This window comes from Struthio camelus, chromosome 10 (assembly GCF_040807025.1).
Source record: "Struthio camelus isolate bStrCam1 chromosome 10, bStrCam1.hap1, whole genome shotgun sequence".
NCBI lineage: Eukaryota > Metazoa > Chordata > Aves > Struthioniformes > Struthionidae > Struthio > Struthio camelus.
In genome coordinates, this window is record NC_090951.1 from 24,674,178 (window position 1) to 24,694,009 (window position 19,832).

At 59.4% G+C, this 19,832-nt stretch overlaps 4 non-coding genes across 4 annotated transcripts; 2 read left to right on the forward strand and 2 right to left on the reverse strand.

The window, feature by feature from the left end:
• Positions 1 to 1,608: 1,608 nt before the first annotated feature.
• On the reverse strand, positions 1,609 to 1,680 carry TRNAE-CUC (transfer RNA glutamic acid (anticodon CUC)). Its single transcript has one exon. It is a non-coding gene; the product is annotated as a tRNA-Glu (tRNA).
• A 1,211-nt stretch (positions 1,681 to 2,891) lies between these two features.
• Positions 2,892 to 2,965, forward strand: TRNAN-GUU (transfer RNA asparagine (anticodon GUU)). Its single transcript has one exon. It is a non-coding gene; the product is annotated as a tRNA-Asn (tRNA).
• A 1,260-nt stretch (positions 2,966 to 4,225) lies between these two features.
• On the forward strand, positions 4,226 to 4,297 carry TRNAH-GUG (transfer RNA histidin (anticodon GUG)). The gene has a single exon. It is a non-coding gene; the product is annotated as a tRNA-His (tRNA).
• A 14,678-nt stretch (positions 4,298 to 18,975) lies between these two features.
• TRNAE-CUC (transfer RNA glutamic acid (anticodon CUC)) lies at positions 18,976 to 19,047 on the reverse strand. The gene has a single exon. It is a non-coding gene; the product is annotated as a tRNA-Glu (tRNA).
• Positions 19,048 to 19,832: the final 785 nt, after the last annotated feature.

The window sequence follows — 19,832 nt, forward strand, 5'->3', positions numbered from 1 at the left end:
CCCACCTCAGCCAAGGGCAGCTGCGCTGGCTGTTTTGGGGTGCTGCCCCCACCCCACGCCGTGGCGCAGCGAGAGCCATGGCGGGGGCGGGGAGGGGGAGCTCACCAGTGTGGTGGCCCCAGATGGGGACGCTGCGCTGCCATTGCTGGCCGCAGGGGCTGTGCTGAGCTCTGCCCTGAAGGAAGGAAGGAAGGGATAAAGGAAGGAAGGAATAAAGAGGAGCCTCGGCAAAGCAAGGGCTGGTGCTGGCTAGGTATACCACAGCCTCTCTGGGTTCTGGAGTCTGGAGTCTGCCTGGGCTCTGGAGTCTGGCTCCGTCTTCTTTACTCCCCCCATCACGTATTTAGACACACTGACAAGAGCCCCTCTGGGCCTTTGCGTCTCCCGCCTAAACAATCCCAGCTCTCTCAGCCTCTGCTCGTGTGACGGATGCTTCAATCCCTCAAGCCTCTCCGAGGCCTTTTGCTGGACTCGCTCCGGCATGGCCATGTCTTTCTTGTACTGGGCCCAGCGCTTGTGGTACAGGTCTCTCGCTGGCACCTGCTGGACGGCTGCTTGACCTTCCCTCATCACGACTCTAGGTGGAACTAGAGCTCCAAGCGCCCTGTGCTCAGGAATGGCTGACAGAGCTCGCTGGAGCCTGTTAGAGCTTGCGAGAGGTCACAGCCTCCTTTGGCTCAAACTGCTGCACCTGTGTGCTGCCTCGGTGAGCTGTGCTCTCAGCAACGCCTACTTCCTTTCCCCCCGGGCACTGTCCAAGAGTCCGCCAGGACCGTCTCCAAACCGTGCCAAAGGCCGTGCGAATGCAAAATCGGGTCTGGGAGCGTTAAGCGCCACCCCTTGTGCACCAACATCTCGCTGCACTGAGGAACACCTGTGCCATGGCTGAGTGTGGGGGGCAGGTGGGCTTGTTTCCAGGGCTTCTTTCAAAGTGACCGGAGTTGTCCAGGACGTAACAGAACCAAGGGCTGGCTCAGGCTGTGACTATCAGCAGGGCCTAAGCACTGGTTGTTATTGCGAGTCCCCTGTGGCGTAGCAGCAGGACGCGACACCTGGGTGCTGTCAGGGCCCTGAGGGCCTCAGTGGCCCTGACCAGCAATGCTCCACACACCCTGCCCATGGGCCCAGGAGCCCATTTCAGCTCCTCCCTGGGCCTTCTGGCCCCGTCTGCACCAGGAAGCATGGGAAGGGTCTCTCATTGGCATGTGCAGAGCAAAGCTTCACTGCAGAGTCGCCTGCTCCTGCCTCTGTGGGACTGGGTAGTGCAGGGATCTTAGGACTGAAAGACAAGGCAGCTCCTGCGGCAGGTGAGTCACGTCCCGCAGACCCAGAGACCTTTTCTCTGTCACCCAGCGCCTCCCAGGAGCCCTAAGGAAAGGGTATTCTGCAAGGGGATTTGGCAGAAGACAGGGCTGCCCTGGAGCTGGCTGCACAGGCAAGCCCAGGATGGCTGTTGTTGCAACAGAGGAAACGCCCTGTTCCTCGTGCCTGCTCAGAGCTCCTGTGCGTCTGATAGGGTCCCCTTCCTTCCACGCTGCCCCCCAGGTGAAAGGCCTCGCTTGCTGTGGCAATAGGGTTAGCCCTAAGCCTAAGCCTAACCCTAAGCCTTTCCCTGGCTGGGAATCGAACCCAGGCCGCGGCAGTGAGAGTGCCGAATCCTGACCACTAGACCACCAGGGAGGAGAGGCCCAGCCTGCCTGTGCACCCACCGGTGGGCACCAGCCCTGCCCTGCAGGGGACCAACCCCTCCAACCACAGCCCCCCACAGCCGGTCAGGAAGACAAATTGCCGTGGCAGCCCGAGCCTTCCCAGGCAACTCTGCAGGCATTCCTCCTTCTTTCTGAGAACGAGACCCTCAACCAGAGCCTCTGGGCAGCAGGCACCCTGCAGCGGGAAGGCCCAGGGAGTGCAAGGTGGCGGTCGGCGGGGAGGCTGGTCACCGCTGGACACAGGTTTGCGCCGTGTGCTATTGGCAGCGTGGTTGAGGCAAGGGGGCCCTGGGGGCCCTTTCTGCACAGTCTAATGCCCTTTTGTGCTGCTGAGATGGCCCCGGCTCTAGTCACGACACGCTGCCAGGAGGACACAACCAGTCCAGCTTCATAGCTCCTAACAGCTTGGCAAAATCACCCTCCTGCATTAAATTCAGCTGCAGCTCTCAGAAGTGTGCCTCTGCGGGACAAAACTGCCCGTCTTTCCATGTCAAGCCAAGAGGGCTCACACATTGCTGCGCTCATAGAGCAGCTGGCTCCCTGGGAGGGGAGTCTGTCCTCTGCCAGGGTCAGTCGATGCCCACGCAGAGAGGAAACCACCGTGTGCCTCACTCAAATGCCTGCTCTGAAGCAACCCCTGCGCCAAGCTCTTCTTATTCCGGAAGTCTCTGAGAAACGGTCCGGAGGGCGCTGACAGGGTCCGATGGTGCTGGGGCTCACAGGAAGCCTAGACACCACTCAGCACCTATGGGCAGTGGACCCCAGGTGCTCAGGGCCCATCCAGGAGAGGAGCCTCCAGCTGCTGGCACCACTGCTACACCTTGCTCTGGGCAGGGGTGGCCAGAGGGAGCGGAGCAAATCCCTTGCCCTGAGTCCACCTCAGCCAGGTCAGCAGTGCTGTGTGCGTGGCTACTGTCCTGCCTCCAGCACCAGGAGCAGAGCAGGCGGGCGGGCACGGGAGAGAGCTGCACCCACCAGCTCTCTCTTGACGCACAGCGTGTGGGAAAGCGATGCTGGAAGAGACTGAGAAAAGGCCTCTCCTCAAGCCGCCTCCACCGCGTGGTGCGTGCACGTGCCCTCCAAGGACATGGCCCAAGATCAGGGGCATTGCCAGTCCCTCAGCACCGAGGTGTGTCATGGCACAGACGGGCGCATCACTGAGACAGCCCTTGGTCGGGGGGGGTCTCTGTGGCGCAATGGGCGAGCGCGCTCGGCTGTTAACCGAGAGGCTGGTGGTTCGAGCCCACCCAGGGACGGCCTCCTTTTGGCGGCACACGTGGGCTTGCCGGCAGGGACCCGCTGCCGTGGAAAGTCCCTGAGCAGAAAATCACAGCTGGGCACAAATCACAGCAGCCTGAGACAACAAAGCCCGACAGCACGGGCTTCAAACCCACCTCTCCAAGAAACCGGAGCCAAAATCCAGCTCCTTGCACCACTCACCTATACCCACCAGACTGCAACACTCCTGTCCTGGTGCATGGGTTGGGCTGGGGGAAGTCTGGATTGCCTCTCGCCAGGGGACCGATGCCCCTTCCGGCTGTCCTTGCAGCACAGTGCGAAACGTGAGCACGCTCTTGCTGCAGGTGGCAGCCAGCAGTGGGAGCGGGCTGCTTTCCGAGGGCAGGCAAGCAGGCTGCGAGGGACATAGCAAGGCCAGTGAGGCAGGGACCTCCCTGGCAGGGCACAGGCCCTCAGCACCCGAGCAAGAAGGGAGAGCTGGTTGAGTGTCAGGAACGAGGGCCAGGCACAGAGCAGTGGTTGCCAGCCAAGTCCAAAGTGCTGAGACGGGTCTGAGGCCAAGCTCTGGAGCCCGGTCAGCCAGGGAAGGGCAGGGTCAGCGAGGTGCATGGCGGCCAGGGCCGGGCATGGCTGCAACGTAGCTCAGGCGAGGAGCAGCTCCCTTCTGCTGAGCCACCTCCGCCACCCAGCGCAGCACTCCTGCAGCTGCAACCTCTCGCCAGGACCTCTCCCAGCAGCAGGAGCAGAGCAAGTGGGGAAAGGACCGTCGCTCTTTGTGGAGGTGCGCCCACAGGCTCACACTGCACCCCAGGGTGCGTGGTGGAGGGGACACTTGAGCAGAAAGAGCCAGGGCTGGGCACGGAGCAGTTCGTATCCCCTGTGCTATGCACCTGCCTTCCCCCCTACACCACCCTCTGTCCAGCTGGCTACGCGGGGCCGCTCTTTGCAGAGTTGTCCTTTCCTCATCGCCAGCCCCTGGACATGCCCCGTAACTTCCTTCAGTCCAGTTCTTTGCCATCCCCAAGAACTGAGACTTCTGAAAAGGTGAATCTAGAGCGTGAGTTTGCCTCCCCTCTCCCAGGGAGGCACATGAGGGCTTGCGCTGTTCGGGTGCTGCTCTGCAAGGACACAGACTCGCATTTTCTGACTTCTCCCTGCTAGCCTGCCGTCACCTGACAGCTCTGGCTGCTCCGCAGGAGGGCAGAAGGCAGGAGGGCAGGAGGCAGGAGGGAAGGCAATCCCTCCCTTTCCGAGGAGGAAAGGCAATCACATGGGCAGCTGTGATCGTATAGTGGTTAGTACTCTGTGTTGTGGCCGCAGCAACCTCGGTTCGAATCCGAGTCACAGCAATGGTTTTGCAAAGCCCGCCGGGTGAAAAGGAGAGTTGGAAAAGACACGGGAGGCACCTGCAAGGGTGGGCCAACGGGTTTGTTTCCAAAGATGCCATGGCCTAGGAAGCTCTTCTGTGCTCTCTGTTCCAAACATTCAGTGGGCTCGTGCCTAAAATGATTTCCTGGTTTCTAGTGATCGTGCAGTGTCTTCTGCTGGGGGGCTGCCGTGACAGCTACCCCTGCTTCTGGGAAAGCAGTCAAGCTTCTCCATTCTCCAGGCCAAGCTTGAGAACTGAGAGACTCTGCCTGGAAAGTGCCCAGCTTTTCACCTTTCCTTTCCCTTGCCCTTGCTCTCCGTGTTGCAGTCAGGGCACTCTCAGCTCCACACACAAACTGCCCTGCAGCCCCAGCCCACCCGCAACTGCCATCCCACGCCATAGAGACCCCCAACACAAGTAGCTCTTCCCTGGGAGAAAGAAGTCGCTTTTTTTTTTTCTTCAGGGGGAGTGTATGACTTTTCTGAGGTTATGCCACCTTGCTGGAAGTCTTAAGTCCTGTTCCGGCCAAGCTGTAAGCTGGCTGTGGGAAAGAAACCCTCCCTGGAAAGGCAGAGCTGCCTTTCTCCCTTGCCTGCTGCAGAGTGAGAGGCGCTGTGAGGCAGCAGCTTTTGCCTGCAGCTCCACCGCAGTGCTCGCGTGTAGAGAGCCAGGAGTGCTTCCTCCTGGCCTGGCTGCAGGGGGAAAGGCTGGCTAGGAAGGCTCTGCCACAGTGAGGCTGGGCAGCTGGTGCTGGGAGAGTGTCCGCCTGGAGGGCAAATGCTGAAGAGCAAAGGAAAATGTTAGCATCTGCGCCCTGAGTGGGGTCTGGATCCTCTGCGGAAGAGAAGGGAGGAGAGCCCAGCTCTGCCTCCGGGGCCCCAAACCGAGTGCTATGCGGGCAGAGCCCAGGTCAAGCCTGGAACGGCCCCAAGCGCTTCTGGTGTTCCAAGGTGTCTGTATTGGCAGGTCCCAGGATGTCTGGCTTGAGACAGATGTCACTGCTAGGAAGCTGCACCGCCCAAGGGAAGAGGAGGCACTGCATGATCAAAAGCCCATGCTCCAGGTGAGGCTTGAACGCACACCCTCAGCATCCCTCCGCTTAGCACTGCTGTATAAGTACTGCGCGCTGGCCCATTGCGCCACTGGAGCACGCTTGGAGAGGCGGACTGGAGCCCACGAGCAACCATTGTTGCCTGCGATCACCATGGCTCTTCAGCATTAACCGGGCACCTCAAGTGCTTTCCTCTTTGTCTCGTCCAGCAAGGAGCAGCCATTGCGTGCCAGGCTTGCAACATTCACCAGGGCACGGAGTGCCAGGGCAAAGTGCCCCTCGGCAGGGTTTAGCTGGCTAGAGGCAGGAAAAGGGAGGCCACAGGCGACCCAGGGCTGGGACAGTGCGGTCGCTGCTGTGGCAGCCCTGTGAGGCCATTGAGTGCATCAGAAAGCCCCCTGTAGTGAAGACAGCCGGGGGAGGGGGCGAGGGGAGGCAGAAGAAGGACACCCGACTGCCACAGGGACTGTGAGTAAGGGCAGACCCAGAGCAGCCAAAGCCATGCTGGGCCAATGGGAGTGGAGGCTGGAGAGGGGCTAAGGCAGCCAAGAAGGACACGGAGAGCAGCAGCAGGGAACACTGGTCCCAAACCACATCTCGTGGGGGAGCCAACGGGCTTCTGGCTTTGCGCTCTGCTCCCGAGGGCATCTGGGCTCTGGCCTAACCCCTGCCTGGCTGTCAGAGTCCAGTAGTCTCTGCAGCAGCATCTTGTAGCTATTCCACACAGGGAGGGTCAAGAGGGACCTCGCGGAGCTCTCAGAGCGAGACGAGACAGAAGGGTCACCGCACCAGAAAAGCCAGCGGGCAGTCCCCCAAAGCAGCAGAACGTCGCCCTTCCAACTCCCCACTGAAAACCAGTTCTTCTCTTTTAAACTGACAAGCACTTTTCTGGAAATCAGGGTCAGCACCACTTCACGAGTTGCATGGCCAGGGAAAGCTGCCAACTAAGCGCACAGGCAGGGCAAAACAGTACTGGCTGAGTACTCAGCTTCTGGACCTCCTTGGCAATTTGTTGGTCCCTGCAGCAGCAAGGCGGTCCAAAGCCTTTGCCTCTTTACTACGCCGAATGTCTGCCAGTGAAGCAGGTGCTTAGTAAGAGGCAGCACTTGCAGGGAGAGTGCAGTGTTTGGAGCATCAGGCGTTACTGGGACAAGGAAGACGACCGAAGAAGAGGCTTCTCCCAGCAACAGACCGAAAGGACACGGCCATCACCCGCTCCTCTGGGAGGATCCACAAAGCCCCTTCCTGTGTTTGATGAAGGGCAGGGAGATGCTGTGTTCCCGGGTCAGAGGAGGCGCATGGACAGGCTTCAAGGAGCCCAGGATTTGAAAAAGGCTGACAGGGCAGTCAAGCAGCTGTGAGCTGCCTGTAGTTTACAAGAAGCTACTAGGTGCTGCTTTGAAAACCTAATTCAAGAAAGCGCTAAAAAAACCAACCGCAGCCATGCGGCAAGAGAGGAGGAAGGTCTAAATGAGGCACGTCCACCTCCAGGCAGCAGGCAGGAGGTGGGTGGTGGGGACACCGTGCGCCCACCAGGACATGAGCACAGCCCTGGGGGGGCCGCCACAAGGAGCAGCCAAGGGCCGACGGAGGCCCAGGGACAAACATGGCCCATCCCAGGTTTGCCTGGCTGGAGAGCACTGCAGCTGCAGAGAAAAGCCAGGCATCTGCACTCCCAGGTTGCCGCACCGCTCTACCCCACAGCAGCTCCTCCTCTGCCCTTAGCCTTTCCCCATACAATCCGGAGAAGGGCTCCAGCTCCTATAGCACCCCTGGGGCTGTGGGCCCATCAGGTGTACGTGTGTCCTGGCCACCATGCTGTGTGAGGGGTGTGTCCGCTGTGCAGTGTCTCTGTGCGTGTGGAGAGCGTGAGCATGTGTGCGGATGCGTGTGCAGTGTCAGGGATGTGTTGGGCTGGTGCATGTGCACTCTGGCAGTGCAGTCCTGGCTGTGCGTGAGGGTCTTGGGGAGTGAGAGGTGTGAGCTCTGAGCGTGTCCTAGGGAGGGTAATGAAGGAAGAAAGGGGCGCGTGTGTGTGCGCGCGCGCTGTCCTTAGAATGAGTGAGGCAGTGGTTTGCTTGCACACCCGCTCTGTGGCACGCGTGTCTCTATGCTGCGGTCTGTGTACGGGCGTTATTCTGTTACGGCGCTACAAAAACTGTGGAGGAGCACATGGGGGGTTTAACAGCTCTTCTGTTCATCTGTCCTGCAGCACTGTCCTTTGTGAGGCACAGGCTGGTTACTCCAGCCGTGAACAAGTACACGCCACTTTTTTTTTCCTTTGGCCCTTGTAGGTGGATTTTATCATCCCCTTTGCTAAGAGCTCCATGGCCGCAATGGAGACAACGCTGACAGCAGCCGAGGGAGCTCCCACGCTGACAGGCCTCCACTTGGCCCTGGAGCTGCAGTGCCTTGGGATTGGTCGCTCTTCAGGCCCAGGCAGGCTTCTGCAGCTAGCAAGATGGCTCAGGACCACGCTTCCAGACTTTCCAGCAATGTTCACATGTCTTCTGCGCAGCCAGCAAGTCCTGGTATCTCTCCCTTTGATCCCGCAGAGCCATCTGCTGCCCAGTGCTAGGGCATTAAAAAGGAACCGTTTGGTTTTAGGCACAGGGAGAAGGGCACGGAAACGCTGCAGGCCTAGGGCAGGGCGGTTCTTCTGGGGTCTGCTTCTGCTGGCATCTCTATGCTTTCTGGAACGGGACAGGGGCCCTAGTGTCCAAGGCAAGGACATGACAAGGTGCCACGTGCCGGTAATCAGCCTGCGGAGGAGTCAGGCGGGGATGGGACTTTGCACCAAGCCGGCCTCGATCCCCACAGGGCAAGGTGTCCGGGTGTGGAGCCTTGGGGAGACAAGGATGGAGCGTGCGGTTTGAAAAGGGAGAGCCAAAACGCTGGAGGAATCCTTTCATCGTCGGCAGCCACAACTTTCTGGTCCCACAGGGAAAGCCCACCGCTGAGTGCCCAACCCCTGCCCCTGGGCTGGAAGGGTGCCTGCTCCCAGGCCACAGCCTGCAAAGCCTGTTGCTCTCCCACGAGGGGTGCCAGGGAAAGACCGGACCCCCTTCCCCTCCCCTCCCCTTGGGTGCTCCTGGGTGTGGAGGGAAGGCCAGTGCAGGGGAAGGGGAAACAGCACCCCCAGCTGGAGAAATTTACCAGAGGAAGTGCTTCTCTTGGGAATTCCGCTGCCGATTCAGCTCTACCCTCTGCTTCCACTCTTCCCGACGCGCTTGGTAAGTCTCCAAGAGTTGCAGGGTGTGGCTTGCTCGTACAGAAAGCTGCCTGCAAGAGCAGGGAAAGTTCCCTCTCCCCTTCTGGCTGAGGCCCTCCTGCCTCTCCCCTCGACCAGCCCCTGCACGCACGCTCCCGCTGGTGGTACCCACAGCCTTCAAGTGGCAATGCAGCTTGGGGCTGCCTGGCACCAGGGTCCAGCCCAGGTCATTGCCATGCCAGGAGAAATCAGGGGACGCCATACCCAGCCCCATGGCTCCCAAGATGGGCTTCCTCACACCTCGGACAGGTGCTGCCACTCCAGTTTTCCAGGCCGGGGCTGGGCCTGGCGCGCACTTACTCTTTGCGCAGCCGCGGCAGCCTCTCTGGCTTCCTCTTCTTCTCCTCAGCTCGGGGCAGGAAGGCAGCAGCGCTCTCCTCTTTCCCAAGCCACGGCACTGGTGAGTGTGGCTGAACCTCGGGCAGCGTTTCCTGATGCCGCCAAGCCTGCATTGGGGCCAGAGGACAAATTTGAGGCTGCTTCTGACCTCCCTCAGGCGCTCTCACCTCTCAGCCCTGGAGAAGCCAGCAACTGCGGGGCCTGTGCGTCCTCCCGCACACTTGCTCTGCTCTGGCCTCAGAAACCCCCATGCCAAGCACTGCCGCAGGCAGGGACCCTGGCCGGGATTCACCACCGTTGCTTGCTGGCTCCATTCTCTCTTGCTGACATCGCTCGTGACAGGGTGAATGAGGGCAAGGAATGACCATTTTTCAGCGCTGCAACCGTGAAATCAAACGCTCCCGTGGGGTTCCACCAGTCAGACCCCAGCACGGAACCACTGAACGGGGTCGGTTGGAGGGGACCTCTGGAGAACTCTCGTCCAAGGCCCCGCTCCAAGCGGGGCCAGTTAGAGCAGGCTGCCCGGGCTGTGTCCACCTGAGGGTTGAATAACTCCAAGGGTAGAAGTCCCACAGCCTCTCTGGGCCCTGTTCCAAACTTTGACCACCCTCATGGTGGAAACGCGCCTCCCAACAGCTAGCCGGAATCTGCCTTTTTGCAACTCTACGTCTTGTGCCTCTCACCCTGTCACTGTGCGCCTCTGAGAAGAGCTGGCTAAGTTACCTCTAGCCTTTCCCCCGGGTAGCTGCAGACAGCAAGGCGATGGACCCTTGAGCCTTCTCTTCTATGGGCTGAACAAACACAGTCCTCTCCACCTCTCCCTTGGACACCAGGTTCTCCAGCCCGCTGACCAGCTTGGGAGCCTCCGCTGGATTTGCTCCAGCATTCCAGAGCCTCTCTTGCATGGTCGAGCCCCACCCTGGACCTAGGGCTGGCTCCAGGTGAGGTCTCCCAAGGGCTGAAGAGAGAGGACTCGTGGCGTCCTTCACTCGGCTGGCTACACTCTTGCAAGCACAGCCCCGCCTGTGGTTGGCCTTCTTCCCCGCAAGTTCAAGGGAGGGGGCGACCCAGCCATGCCCCCACCACAGCACATTGCTGCTCCTCCCCTTTGGCTTTTTGCAGCAGCTTCTCCCTGCCAGGCATGGGCAGGCAAGCTTGAAAGACCATGGCCACCTGGCCTGCTCTTTGGGGGGCAGCAGTACCACTCGGACTTGGAGACCTCCACGGCTCCGCTCCTCGGCTTACCTGTTCTGCCCTGTTTGGCTGCCTGCAAACAGGAATTGCAGTCCGAGGTCTGGCTTGACGAGGTTCTTGCTGCTTGCTGTCCTCGTCCACCTGAGAGGAGCTCTCCCGAACTGTTTGCAGCAGGCTGAAAACACACAAGCCGGGTGAGGTTATCGGAGTCCCGGATGAGACCGTTCTCCATCTTGTGCTCACAAGCAGCGGCGTGCCAGCCTCTGCAGCACAAGACAGTGCTGCTGGAGCATTTGGTGTATTTGAGCCCTTGTGATCCCGTCAAGAGTGAGGGAAGAACGCCTCCAGCTGTAGCACTCACATGAGGCCCTACAGGCCCTAAGGAAAGCTCTGGATGCCCAGGTGTGGGCCCTCTCTGGATGGCACGAGGAGAAAACCAGTGCCATTTGCCACGCCCGGAGCCTGCAGAGCCCGCTAGCCGCCTCCTGCTAGGGGCACTAAAGGCCGTGAGGTGGTCAGAAAGACTCTGTTTTGGGGTGAAATGGGAAAAGGGGAGGCTTCTAGTGAATTGAATCCAACCTAAAAACCAGGGAAAACGGACACCGCTCTCTGTTGGTGGGGGAGGATGGTCTGACTTTCACGTTCCTCTGGGAAGTGCTCTCATCTACGCTGCAACCAAATGAGGTCCCTTGAAATGTCGAGGTCCCTTGAAATGTCTAGCAAAGCAGAACAGCTTTGCTGCAACTTCTCAGCTGCTGCAACACCTCTTGCATCGACATCGGTCGTTGTGACACGAGTTGACAACCTTTCAGAGTTCATACCGACGGCGTGTGCGACGGAAACAACTCCTTCCCAGAATGCCAAAAGCACACGGTCACCGGCATGCTTTGCTCCAAGAGCCTCACCTGGCAGCTGGCTTGTTTGCCCGGGTTTTCCATTCTTTCCCTCCCTTTGAGCTGGCCCCAGATAGCGTGGGCGGAGAAAGCCTTTCTCGAGAAAGGAGGCGCTCAGCAGGAGGACTCCCTGGAAGTAGGAAGGGCGGAGACTCTTCAGCAAGCATCTCTGTGAGCGTTTGAACAAGAAGGACAGGCAGCTGTGCTCCAGCTTTGGATCAAAGAGCCCGATTGCCTTGGAGCTCTGCTCCCGAGCAGGTCTTAGGCCCTTGCTGACACAGAATCCTGTCCAGCTCTTCACTTCTGCAGGGCACCCTTCTGCCCTGGAGTACTGTGGCTGTTCTCCTGCTTTCTCTAGCCCATAGGCTTAAAAAGCGGGGCTTGGCTGGGAGGTGCTGGTGACCTCATGGTACCCTCTCCTTTGGGGCGGCTGCGGGCTGGAGGGCATAGTGCCACACGAGAAGGGGAACAGATTCCTGCACATCTATAAGGCGCTCACATGCACAGACTTGCTCTTCTGGCACATCCAGCCCAAAGACATGCTTAGGGAGATGCACAGCACAAGGCCTGCAATTACCAGCCTCCACAAGGAAGCCACGTTTTGGCACAGCTTCGCAGCCTGTTGCCACTCATCTCCACGTGGTCTTCCTCCCCACTTTCCAGCGCGCTGCTTCCCTGGGAAAGGTAGACCCCCTCCGCCACTGGCAGCTCAAGGCAGGATTTTGATCCCGCGCAGAGCGCGGAGGGATCTTCCTAAATTCCTAAATGCCGCTGCACAGACAGACTCCTGCAACTAAGGAGCAGCTTGCAAGACACACCAGGGCATGGAGTCCCAGGGCCAAGTGCCCCTCAGCAGTGGCAGCTGCTGCAGTTGGTGCTGCAGGACTGCCCGGAGAGCCCCTTCCAGGAGGAGTCCCCTGAGATCTGCTGTGATGAGTAAACAGAGGCACAAGAGAAGCAGCCTACTCCGCCGGGCATCGCCTTTTCAGCTTGGCTCCAGCCCCGTGCTGCGGAGGCCAAAAGGAAAACAAACACACCTCTCTCACCAGTCAGCTGTGACATTACCTTTTCCCTCAGTCTGCTTGTTACGCGCTCTGTCCTTTGCCTCCCGGCCTTTGGCGGCCTTCCGAGACCCTCTGGAGGAAGAGGCTGGTTTCACAGGTGACATCTCAGTCTCCGTCCTGGAAACAAGAAAGGCACCAGAGAGAAGCTTGACACCAGAGGCTCGCAGAAACCTGCGACAGGCTTGCCGTCAATCTAGGAAGACCAAGTCATGCAAAGACTTGTTGGCCACCCTTCAGATGTCACACTGACAGAGTGTACGGAAGAAGCAACCCCTTCAAAGAACTCCAGGAGCACAAGGGCACCCTCAGCCCTTTTCTCCAAGAGCCTCACCTGGCCGACGACTTGCTTCCTTTGCTCTTCCGCCCCTTCTGCTTTTTACGGCCGGCGCCAGATAACGCGGGTGGCACAGGCCTTTCTTGAGAGAGGAGGCACGCAACGGGAGCACTCCCTGGAAGTAGGAAAGGAGAAGGCTCTTCAGCAAGCGTCTTTGTGAGCACTTGGGACAGGCAGATGTGCTCCAGCATCGGATCAAACAGGCTGATCCCCTTGGAGCCACGCTCTCCAAGAGGTCTTGCTCCCTAGGACGTCCTTGGCACATGCTAGCAGCCTGTTGACAGTCATCTCCAGGCAATCTTTCATTCACGTGCCCGGGATCCGTCAGAGAGGTAGACCCCCCCTCCCTTCCCCTCCAGCATAGACACCTCGCCGCCAAACATCCTAAAGTGCTAAAGTGAAAGAGGAGCTTGCGCTATCCACCAGGGCGCAGCGCCCCGGGGCAAAACTGCCCTTCAGCGGCACCAGCTGCATTTGTTGCTGTTGGGCCACCCTGAGACCTCCTGCCATCCAGAGTCACTTGAGATTTGCTGCGAGGGGTAAATAGAGGCACAAAGAGGCAGTCTACTCTCCCAGGCACCGCATCTTGACCAGGGCTCCAACCACCTACTGCTGAGGACAAAGGGAACACACGCATGAACACACGCACGCATGCACACTCCCTTCTCTCTCACAAGTCAGCTGTGACATGACCTGTTCTGTCCATCTGCCCTTCTTCTTCAGTGCACTTCAGGGATCCCTGGGAGGGAGATTCCGCCTCTTGTTTTTCAGCCGGAAGCGTCAAATCAAATCTGGAAAGGAGAAGACGCCAGGCTGCAGAAAAGGCACCACGCTCCCTTTGCCGCTCGCATTCACAGTCCGTTGCCAGAGAGCTTTGAGAAGGCCTGCCAAGGCCATAGCTTTCCAAAGCAGAGTACGCAACATCCTTGAGAACTCTCATTCTGAGGAACCGGAGAGGCACAGGCCAGACCTCCGCGGCGTGTGCGCACACGAGAGGCCCCACCAGTCTGGGCCAGGGCTTCCCTATCCTAACGCGGAGAAAGTGTACTCCAGGCCTCCTTGCTGCCCCTGGAGACCATCTCGCCTCCCCTCCTCCTATTCACCAAGCAGGAGCTGAGACCTACTCCACAAACGTACTGTGGCAACACGAAGACACTGCCGGGACCCATGCGAAAAGCCACACTTCCTCTTCCTGAAACCACCAGGGGTCTCGTCCCTGGGGCCTGAAACAGAGACAGAGGTACGTGAGAGCGTTCCGGCGACATGACTGCCTTGCTCCTAAAGGCAGCAAATCTTTCTTGTGCTCAGGGCAGATGCTGCCACCGGGACACCCTGAAACAAAGTTTCCTCTCCAAATGCTAGCCCTCAACTAGGAAAGCAGAAGATGCACAGCTCAGAGCTGAGAATGAGGGACCTCACTGCCGGGTGTTTCGCAAGGGCAAGAGTCAAGACAGTCAACGAGGACGCTCCTTCTCTGTTAGTGGAGAAGTCAGGCACAGGAGAAGGCATTCGATTAGCCAGGGTCTCTGCGGGCCGGGTTTTGCCGGTTGGCTTGCTATGAGCCCTCCTGGAAAGAGAACACCTGGCTCGGACCTGGTGTTAGCTCACAGGCTCTCCAAGGATTTAGGTGGTTGCATCCATAGCATGGAAGAGGAGCGAGAGAGACCCAGCCCTTGCTTTGCCTTTGCCCAGTGGGTAAGAACCGGGAGTGCCACACGAGAGAGCTGGGGAAGGGCATTGGGCTGGGATGAGGAGACAGGCTGGGACAGGGTGACCATCCCAAGCAGAGCGTGAATGCAGGCCTGGGGCAGAAAAGAGCCGTTCATGGCAGTGGGACGCCAGGGACACTAGGAAGGGCTGGTCAGTGCAGACGGCCCAGCACTCAACCATGGCTTTCTGCGAGGGGAAGCGCCACAGATACCTGCCTGCGTCGTAGACTCTTTCCCCAGAAACTGCCTACTTTTGAGCCCGTAAAAGCCTCGCCATTATCATTTCTAGCACAGAGAGTGGGATGCTGGGCCAGCCAGAGCCTTGGCCTAACGCGGGGCAGCTCGTCCTACGTTCGCCTCTGTCGCCCAGACCACTGTGTACGAGAGACGGACGCTAGAGAGAGTTGGCGTGGCTGGAGACCGTGGCTGCCTCGCTGGCCGGGAAGGTCCTGGCAGGCCAACAGAGATCAGTTCAGTCGTCCTTTGACAGGTGTCCAGAAGAAGTAGGCGTAGCACGGGGAAGTGCTCGACTTACCCCGAGCAGAGCTTCTAGCAGCTTTCCAGTGCCATCCACGGTGAGGAGGAAGTCATCGTAAAATCTCATGGTCACTTCCTGGTCTCGTACGGAGAGAATGCCAATGGCCTTGAAGACAAAGTCCACGGCCTGTCTTTTTGAGATGGCCCGAAAGAACGCCATCACGGTCTCCTGTATGCAGCACTGCACCGTTGTAAAAGGCATGTGGGCACACACGGATAGATCCTCGTACCTCAGAGGGACGATTCTTACGTCACCTAGACAGCAGCAAAGGAGGAACAAAGGCACCTCTGCAGCAGGGCAGCGGGCTCCAATCACAAGGTGACAACACTTTCTGGCAAGACAGCGCTGCCTCAGAGCAGGCTCTTGAATCCTCTGCTACAGCGCCTAGGAGCAGTTTATGGAGTCCCTTCCGGGAAGAGTCAGAGCAGCCTGCAAACTGAGGTGCTCAGGGGGCAGCAGTGATTTTGCCAGTGCAGGAATAAAAAAGGGAAACTAACCATTTGGTAGGACCACGTTACCGGAGGGCAGGACAAGTAGGGCAGACGGGTGCAGGTCCCATGAGAAAGTGCGCGGTGCCAGGCCATTGTGACTGTGCCCGCAGCCAGTGCCCTCTGGCTAAGCCTATGCCATGTCAGTAGACGCAAGGAAGAAGCAAAGTGCAAGGACGGCACAGCAGCCCACAGGGTTCTTCTACCCCCCACCCCGACCCCCACCCCCACCCCCACCGCCTCGTAGTCAGCAAATGTCTCCGCTTTTGGGGCCAGCGTCCTATCCCTCCCACGCACCCGGCTGAAGGCATATTACCAGGAAAGGACACCCAGGGAGCCTTTCTGAGCAGTTGCTCCTGGCTGGCCTCTGCAGCATGAACAAGCTGAAGTTGTTCTCAGGCCAGCCGGAGGCATTCAGTCATGTCTTCAGAGCAGTTTGCATGCGCCTCAAGCTCGGCGCAAGGGCAGGCAAAGGTTTTAACGTGTCTTCTTACCAGGAACATCTTCTTGAGCGCACCTGGCCTGGTATTCCTTGGCAACAACCTCCGATATACGGAACATGGGTCTCCGAACAATCGAAAGCTCACCGTTCACGGAGCACTCGTAGTGTTTAAGGACATAGAATATCCCCACTCCTAATACCTTGACACCCTGAGAGCAGCAGCAGGAGAGAAGGAACAAGCATAAGCAGCCTGGAGACGAAAAACGGACCGAGGGCTTGCCCGAGCGTGGGGATGCTGCCCTGGGCCCTGCCCACCCCTAGCATGCAAAGGGCAAGATGGGGCACTAGGGAAAGCACACACTCCAGACCTTTCTTTCCTCTTGCTCCTCTGCTCGCCCCCCAAATCTCTTTGGGAAAGCAACAGCAGAGCCAACATTCCTCCCCTACCTACACTCGGAGGGGTTTCCAACGGCAGGGACCAACCCTGGAACAGGGGCCAGGCTTTGGTTTTTCCATGCTGGCACTGGAGAAGGGAGAAGGCCCAGAAAGTGCCCAGCACTCTCTTCTGCTTTATCGGGACTTCCGTTGTTACCGCCGGTGCCAGAGAAGCTGCTCTGTGGCACATTTGTCCGGGACAGTGTCCTGCGGGGGTGCTCTTTCTCTTTTCAGGGGAGGGAAGCAACGGCACGCCGTGGCACAGGGGTGTCAGGACAAGGCAAACCGTCAGCGTTTCAGGAGGGGAGGACCGAGCCACAAGACCCACCTTGTTCTCTGCCAAGTGCTCTAGAATGTATTCAGAGACGCTGTCCCAAATGGTAACAATCTCTGGAAAGCAAGGGAAAAATCCAAGTCAGCAAGCGCACAACCATTCAGCACCCTGCTCACCAAGGAGGTGACCGGTGCAGGTGAGACGAAACATACCGCCACCCCAATTCCAAACACGCAAGGCGCTCCACGTGGCGGGAGCTGCAGAGCTGAGCTGCGAGGACACCTCTGCCCACTTCTAAGCGAGGCTCCTGTCCTTTCAGGTGGGCATGCCTGAAAGGCATACCCGCCCGCTAGGGAAACGGGGACTAGCTTTCCACGCCAGTGAGAGGACGGTGCCGTGCCCACAGGAGTCGCCCAGGCTCAGGGCAGCCCCAGGTGTCTCCCCTGCAGGAGTCCCGGCTGCCAAACTCACCGCTGGGCCACCAAGGGACGTGCAGACTGGTCTCTCGTGGCACCCACTAGCCCTGTCCAGCCCTGCCCCACAGAGCCCAGCCTTTCCATAGCTCTTCTCCTAGCTGATATGCTCTACAGCAGTCAGGAAATACCTCCTGCAAGCCTTACCGCAGCGGCTGAGATTCCTGAGCGTTGGGAACACGTCTGGCCACAGGTTCTCCATCTTTGCGCCCCCTCACGCTCAATGAGGCCCTGTAGCAGGAGGGTGAGGAGGAAACTTCTCCTCCTCCTCCTTTGCACTTCCCCAGGCAGGCTCCAGCAGTGTTGCGTGGCCTGCCTTCGCCCTCTCGTTGCGCTGCAAAGCAGCTCCTCCAGAGAAGAGCGGTGGCGAGAGCAGCACCCGAAAGCTGGGCTTGCCCAGGCCTCGCAGGGAAGTGCAGGGAGGGGCCCCGTGGCGGGAGGGGAGCTGTGGCTGTGATGCGGCATGTCCCACTGTGACCCCCGCCCGCGTCACCAAGAGGCTGCCAGGCCTCCCGCGACACCCTCCCCCAGACCCTGCCAGGCTTTGCCCACCTCAGCCAAGGGCAGCTGCGCTGGCTGTTTTGGGGTGCTGCCCCCACCCCACGCCGTGGCGCAGCGAGAGCCATGGCGGGGGCGGGGAGGGGGAGCTCACCAGTGTGGTGGCCCCAGATGGGGACGCTGCGCTGCCATTGCTGGCCGCAGGGGCTGTGCTGAGCTCTGCCCTGAAGGAAGGAAGGAAGGGATAAAGGAAGGAAGGAATAAAGAGGAGCCTCGGCAAAGCAAGGGCTGGTGCTGGCTAGGTATACCACAGCCTCTCTGGGTTCTGGAGTCTGGAGTCTGCCTGGGCTCTGGAGTCTGGCTCCGTCTTCTTTACTCCCCCCATCACGTATTTAGACACACTGACAAGAGCCCCTCTGGGCCTTTGCGTCTCCCGCCTAAACAATCCCAGCTCTCTCAGCCTCTGCTCGTGTGACGGATGCTTCAATCCCTCAAGCCTCTCCGAGGCCTTTTGCTGGACTCGCTCCAGCACGGCCATGTCTTTCTTGTACTGGGCCCAGCGCTTGTGGTACAGGTCTCTCGCTGGCACCTGCTGGACGGCTGCTTGACCTTCCCTCATCACGACTCTAGGTGGAACTAGAGCTCCAAGCGCCCTGTGCTCAGGAATGGCTGACAGAGCTCGCTGGAGCCTGTTAGAGCTTGCGAGAGGTCACAGCCTCCTTTGGCTCAAACTGCTGCACCTGTGTGCTGCCTCGGTGAGCTGTGCTCTCAGCAACGGCTACTTCCTTTCCCCGGGCACTGTCCAAGAGTCCGCCAGGACCGTCTCCAAACCGTGCCAAAGGCCGTGCGAATGCAAAATCGGGTCTGGGAGCGTTAAGCGCCACCCCTTGTGCACCAACATCTCGCTGCACTGAGGAACACCTGTGCCATGGCTGAGTGTGGGGGGCAGGTGGGCTTGTTTCCAGGGCTTTTTTCAAAGTGACCGGAGTTGTCCAGGACGTAACAGAACCAAGGGCTGGCTCAGGCTGTGACTATCAGCAGGGCCTAAGCACTGGTTGTTATTGCGAGTCCCCTGTGGCGTAGCAGCAGGACGCGACACCTGGGTGCTGTCAGGGCCCTGAGGGCCTCAGTGGCCCTGACCAGCAATGCTCCACACACCCTGCCCATGGGCCCAGGAGCCCATTTCAGCTCCTCCCTGGGCCTTCTGGCCCCGTCTGCACCAGGAAGCATGGGAAGGGTCTCTCATTGGCATGTGCAGAGCAAAGCTTCACTGCAGAGTCGCCTGCTCCTGCCTCTGTGGGACTGGGTAGTGCAGGGATCTTAGGACTGAAAGACAAGGCAGCTCCTGCGGCAGGTGAGTCACGTCCCGCAGACCCAGAGACCTTTTCTCTGTCACCCAGCGCCTCCCAGGAGCCCTAAGGAAAGGGTATTCTGCAAGGGGATTTGGCAGAAGACAGGGCTGCCCTGGAGCTGGCTGCACAGGCAAGCCCAGGATGGCTGTTGTTGCAACAGAGGAAACGCCCTGTTCCTCGTGCCTGCTCAGAGCTCCTGTGCGTCTGATAGGGTCCCCTTCCTTCCACGCTGCCCCCCAGGTGAAAGGCCTCGCTTGCTGTGGCAATAGGGTTAGCCCTAAGCCTAAGCCTAACCCTAAGCCTTTCCCTGGCTGGGAATCGAACCCAGGCCGCGGCAGTGAGAGTGCCGAATCCTGACCACTAGACCACCAGGGAGGAGAGGCCCAGCCTGCCTGTGCACCCACTGGTGGGCACCAGCCCTGCCCTGCAGGGGACCAACCCCTCCAACCACAGCCCCCCACAGCCGGTCAGGAAGACAAATTGCCGTGGCAGCCCGAGCCTTCCCAGGCAACTCTGCAGGCATTCCTCCTTCTTTCTGAGAACGAGGCCCTCAACCAGAGCCTCTGGGCAGCAGGCACCCTGCAGTGGGAAGGCCCAGGGAGTGCAAGGTGGCGGTCGGCGGGGAGGCTGGTCACCGCTGGACACAGGTTTGCGCCGTGTGCTATTGGCAGCGTGGTTGAGGCAAGGGGGCCCTGGGGGCCCTTTCTGCATGGTCTAATGCCCTTTTGTGCTGCTGAGATGGCCCCGGCTCTAGTCACGACACGCTGCCAGGAGGACACAACCAGTCCAGCTTCATAGCTCCTAACAGCTTGGCAAAATCACCCTCCTGCATTAAATTCAGCTGCAGCTCTCAGAAGTGTGCCTCTGCGGGACAAAACTGCCCGTCTTTCCATGTCAAGCCAAGAGGGCTCACACATTGCTGCGCTCATAGAGCAGCTGGCTCCCTGGGAGGGGAGTCTGTCCTCTGCCAGGGTCAGTCGATGCCCACGCAGAGAGGAAACCACCGTGTGCCTCACTCAAATGCCTGCTCTGAAGCAACCCCTGCGCCAAGCTCTTCTTATTCCGGAAGTCTCTGAGAAACGGTCCGGAGGGCGCTGACAGGGTCCGATGGTGCTGGGGCTCACAGGAAGCCTAGACACCACTCAGCACCTATGGGCAGT